Source organism: Phragmites australis, chromosome 4, assembly GCF_958298935.1.
Source record: "Phragmites australis chromosome 4, lpPhrAust1.1, whole genome shotgun sequence".
NCBI classification, from domain to species: Eukaryota; Viridiplantae; Streptophyta; class Magnoliopsida; order Poales; family Poaceae; genus Phragmites; species Phragmites australis.
The window spans coordinates 8,542,581-8,548,287 of NC_084924.1; the positions used below are offsets into that span (position 1 = coordinate 8,542,581).

The window sequence follows — 5,707 nt, forward strand, 5'->3', positions numbered from 1 at the left end:
TTCTTTATTTTCTTTGTGTGATATATCTTATCATATGCATCACAGACTTATCATATACACTCACACTCTTTGCACCCTACGATACACTCACACTCTTTGTCATATGCATCACAAACATGTGCATTTAATGTCAAAATCAAATTTTAATCGATGCAAACATTTAGAGGGAGCTCACCATATATCTTACGATTCAATAATCTTTAATTCAGTTATCATTTGTAAGCCTTAGTCGTGTTGTCATCAATCACAAAAAAGAGAGAGATTGAAAGTGCATCTAGACCCCTTATGCGGGTTTTGGATAATTGATGACAAGTGATCAAGGTACTAATGAAGTTTAATGAGTTTATGAACGGGTATCAGTCCCATGAAGAAGTTAAAAGATGCTAGAGTTCCTCAAAAAGGAAAAGAGAAGCGGCATGTGGTTGCTCAATAGATTTAAATTCATTTTATTTTTTAAATTGAGTGTAGGTATGTCATTCTATCAAGAGGGATGCATGTAGATTAACTTGAAAATATTTCAGTACTCAAAATACCTATTTAGACTAATTATGAGAAACATTAGTCACCCCATGTACACCGGAGTGTGCTTTCAAGTTCTATGTATCCAGATGTTCCGGGTTCAATCCGGAAGTCCGGGTTGCTGGAACCACCGGATGGGGGCCCGGGCAGGGATGCTCGGTTTAGTTTTTCTATTTAACCCAGAAGTTCTAAATTGGTCGGAACCTTCGGATTCTGGTAAGTTATACTGGACCCTCCGGATTAAGTTTCGAGTGGGGGTCCTCGGTTTCTAAGGCCTGGTGCTAACCCGGAAATTTCGGATTGTACCCAGAGGTTCAGGGTTTGTCCAGAATGCACTATAACGGTTAGTTTTGGGGGGGGGGGGGGTGGGTGGGTATAAATACCCCCTCTCCCCCTTCCCTCATAAATTGATGACCAAACTAGAGACAAGAGCATTGAAAGCCCTCTGGAGCTCTCCTTATTCACTTAAGCTTTAGTTCTTAGAAGGATTTGTGAGTAGAGTGAGGAATTGCAAATGTGAGAGCTAGTGAGCTTCATCTCCAACCTTTGAGCATTTGGTTCATCGTCAAGCTGTCGATTTCGCCTTTGTTACTCTTGGAGTTTGGAGCTCCTAAATGGTTAGGCATTGCTTGTGAACACCCAAGCTTGTGGTGTGCCGTAAGAAAGTTTGTAAAGGCCCCTTGTTGCCTCCACAAGGAAAGAGGACACTGAGTAAGCCCCAAGCTTGATCTTCGTGGTCGCTCGGTGAGGAAAAGGGTTGAAAGAGACCTAGCTCTTTGTGAGCTCCTTAACAAAGACGTAGGATCCTTGGATCCGAACTTCGGGAAACAAATCACTTGTCTCATTTGCTTACTTTTGTTGTTCTTGTGTTCGCTATTGTTGACTTTTGGGCAAATTGACCCGATCTACTTGTTGGAAAGTTTGTGGTTGTAGGTGCTTTGTGAAAAGGCTTGAATACATCATTGGTGATATGTGGTAACTCTTAGATTCAAATAGATTTGCATAAGTGTAGCTTAATCCTAGTTTTGAATTCTATGACTGGAATACCTGGGTTGAGCCCGGAACTTCCGAATAAGGCCAGAAGTTTTGGATTGAACCCGGAGGTTCCAGATTATGTTTAATCCGTTACAAAGTTTTAATTTTTCAGGAACGCATAATCACCCCCTCTAGGAGACGTCACGATCCTTCATATGCCTAAAGCCATGTTCTTCTACCATTGTAAATGGATGTGCACCTCCAAGAAGAAACATAGTTATTCCAGTCCTTAAAGAGCCCTTATTGAACTTATAGTTTCTAATTGAAACTAACCCATCATCATTCTTCTCAGTTTTTAGGAAGTAGTTGTTGATATCACTTTGATTAGTTGGATGAACAAACTTAAGATGCCTCAAGAGACAAGATGTTTCATTGCTAAAATCTGCCCTCAAAACCTTATGACAATGCCTACACTCTGCCATAACTTGTTTTGCACCTTCTACTGAAATTAACTTGAAGTCTTTCCATACCTTTGACTTTTTGCCTGCTAGTAGATTAGAGGTACATGATGCAGCAGGGGAAGGGTTTGATCTTGCACGCTTCTTGGACTGTTGTTGCGGCTAAGAACTTCCTTCAACCCCCTCATTTTGCTGCTACTGCAGAGGAGGTAGTGCTAGCACCAACATCACTGGCTGCTGCGTGTTTGCTTCAACAGGTACATCACCCTCCACCTCCTCATCTTTGAGGCTAACCAGGCTCCATGGACTTATCATAGTGCCGAGGTCGTCAGACGCAATGGCCGTGGGCGAGGGGCCAAGGTTGTTGGACGCAGTGGCGTGCGGGCGAGGGGCTGAGGTCATTGAACGCAGTGGCAAGGGGATGACGACAAAGGGACCTCTGAGCTTGAAACAGGGGACCTCATGGCCCCACACGTCACATGGCATCGGCGCACGAACAAGGGACTTGCTGACTTGGAGAGGACGACGGCCAAGGCTCAGGGGACCTCAGAGCGTGCGTCGTGTGGCCTGCCGCCTGTCAAGTCGTGCCACCGCCACTGCATGATTGCATCTATATGAATGGGGAATGAGGGTTAGGGTTAGCAACCGGAAGTTGAGGGAGTTTTTATGTGGTTGTACAAGTGGACCGGACAAGTGGGCTAGATGCCTGGACTCTGAAGTTTTTTGTGAAGCTATTGTTGGGTGGGCTGGGCTACCCAAAGATGCAATTTTTGAAGCTTGAGCTCAGCCCAAAAATTGCTCTAAGCTAATATTTTTTAGTTCAAGCCTGCCCAGTGAACACATCGGGTCGGGTTATGTTTGGCTTTTTCGGGTAGGATCAGGTCAGATTCCTCGGGCCAGGTTGTCCATGAACAGATATACGCATGAGCCAGCGTTTACTGTAGCTGGACAGGCTAAATTTGATTAGGGTAGACCAAAATTTGGCTTCCAACCAAATGAAGGCCTAATTTTTTGGGCATGACTAAAATTTGGTTTGGCCACCTAGAGGCGCGAACCAAACAACCCTTAGAGTGTGTAAAATAGGGTGCTTATAGGAGTTGCTTATGGAAAAAATCAGATTTTTTTTTCTCAACTGCATTGGCAAAAGTGCTTAGATGGAGGGCAATGTGCTTACTTAAGCATCAATGCTTATATTAGTGCTAACAAGATAGTTAACTATGTTTAAACACATCTAGTCTTTGTTTGCATGGGAAATTACAATTTTTATATAGATGTTTAACACTCTCTTTCCTTAAGCTCCTAATCATAAACACCTAGCATTCACTACAACAAAATAGGTCATCCGTGCCGCCCTATCAGTGCCGGTTAGGCACAAACTGACACTGATGAAGTATTAGTGTCATTTTGTAATATTCTGAGCCCGATCAATAATTGAGCTGGGTTGAACCAGCATTGATGAAAATTATCAATGTTGGTTCATTAGTAAGACCGGTAGTGAAGTATTTGAGCTGGACCTGAAATTTTATGAAGGTAAAATGAATCGGTACTTTGAGTCCACGTGCAATACGCATGAGCTCAGCCTTATCTCCTCACCCCGATGAAGCTATCGTCCTTACCTCTCTCATCTCGTTGGTATGATGGCACTTGCGGCGGGCTCCTTCGTCAGTTCGGTAACTCCTCCGTCGGGCTCCTTTGCTATTTCAGCAGCTCCTTTATCGGGCTCCCTCCTCGGTCCAGCGGCTCCTCCGGAGAGCTCCCTCTCTGATTCGACAGTCCCCTCCCTAAATAGGCAGCTCCTCCGGCAAGCTCCCTCCCCGATCTACCTGCTCACCACCGGCGGCTTGTAGTGGAAGCGTGAGATATAGGACATCTTCGGCTAGGAAAGGCAAGCACCACCGTCATCTTGATCCAAATAATTTTTCCTTCTGGTTTTGTGATCTTTCTTCAATTTGGGAAGGGATTCTATACAGGAGCAGGTAATGAGAACAATATAGGAACATCAGAGCCCTCTTCCGGGAGTGATAAACCAAAGTCTTCAATGGGAATCTCTCTTATGCTTTTGCTTTTCTAGACCAAATTGATTTGTTTTTTAAACTGATATGTGAATATCGAGTTAGCATCTAAAATTAGTTGGGTTGGGATTACAGATTTGTTGGAAAAACCTTAGCTTTACCATGGTAACTTATTGCTAAAGGGGCGTAGGATGATGAAATTAATTCTTTGCTAGGAATTTGGAGGAATTTAGTGGGTTGGTGGTGTTTAGTTTGCTATGTATTGATATGGTAGTGTTTAGACTACAAGATTTTTGTCAATTTATAGTGCGTACTCTGTCTATCCATCCCGTCTATTACAAGATTTCACCATTAACGGGTTAAGAAACCAGTGCGGATGTCAAGATTTTTGAATGCTGATATGAGCCCGATGATTGTGATATGAGCTCTGTAATTCGTATAAGTGCGAGCTTATTTTTTGGTCTTGTAATTCGTATCAGTGACGATTGTTAATAAGAACGGTATTGAGAGTGCCAGTATCAGTGTCGGTTCTCTGTTAGGAACTGGTACTGATACTGATACTGATAATCCTTGATTATCAGTATTAGTTCAGAAACTGTCACTAGTGATATTTTTGAGCCGATACTAATAACCACTTTGTAGTAGTGATTGTTTATGCTTTTATTAAAGATCAAGACCAATGCTCTTACTGAGAAGATGGTTAGTGAAGATATTTGTACCTCTACCCACCAGGGAGGAGCATGCAGGAATAATCCTGTGAGAACTGCAAAAAATCAGAGCATTAGCAACGAAGCACGTAGCTATTTAGAAAAAGGGAAACGGGACTTCTGTAGGGGCATTACACGTGATTTTTTGATCCGTGCAGAGGAATGTCCGGCGAGGTAGGCCGGCGGACGGTGACAGAGGGCGATGAGGCGGCGGCAGAAGCGCCGTTGGCCACGGTGGCGGAGGATTGGCTCAAAACCCGAGTGCTCGAGTTTTGCGTAGACCAACCCCTACACCACCCAGAAAAAAACTTAGAAAAATACACAATGCTGAATGATCTAATAACATTAATCGGACGCTAAGAACGGAGACAATATAAAACAATCCAGCGCCTCACCAACAAAGCATTTCCTTTCCCATCTTATCTTGTTTCATCTTCTTCCCTGTCAAAATTTTCCTCATCCCGTCGAACATGCCGGCTTCACATGTGGTTGTGCTCGATTGTTGCCAGGATTAACCCTATTCGGTGAACTGAATTAAAAGAAGCCTGATGACGAGAAAGCTTCCAAGGAGGAACTATGAAATAAAGTGCATGAAGATGAAGACTAAGATGTCCTAATGGCCCTTTATTAGAATCTAGATTGTGCTTACTACTATATGTTTCCTAAGTAGGGGTGCGGGCCGGGACTGCCTTCTATTATGTGGCCACCTTTTGCTGGGTTTACGAGTGTGGAGATTGTGCTTACTACTTTATGTTTTAGACATCCCTTTCTAGCTCTTTGGGTTTTGGTGTGTCTGAGCTCGTTTGATCATCAGGTTTAGTCACAGTTTTTTTGTTGAAAATATGGATTGATGGATATGTAAAACACAAGATCACGACGAAGACTAAAGAGCTCGTCTCTTTTATGTTGGTTGAAGTACAGTAATACTATAAATTTTCTTCCATTGAATATTCATACTACAAAAATTGAATTCTTATAGACGTATGTGTCACTTGAGATCGCATCGCACCCCTAACGTTTTGAAATCATGGCTCCC

The 5,707-nt window shown here is 43.1% G+C and overlaps 1 non-coding gene across 1 annotated transcript; it reads left to right on the plus strand.

Annotated features, from left to right (window-relative positions):
- Positions 1–3,921: 3,921 nt before the first annotated feature.
- LOC133917182 (small nucleolar RNA R44/J54/Z268 family) lies at positions 3,922–4,012 on the plus strand. The gene has a single exon (XR_009909592.1). It is a non-coding gene; the product is annotated as a small nucleolar RNA R44/J54/Z268 family (small nucleolar RNA).
- The last annotated feature ends 1,695 nt before the right edge of the window (positions 4,013–5,707 follow it).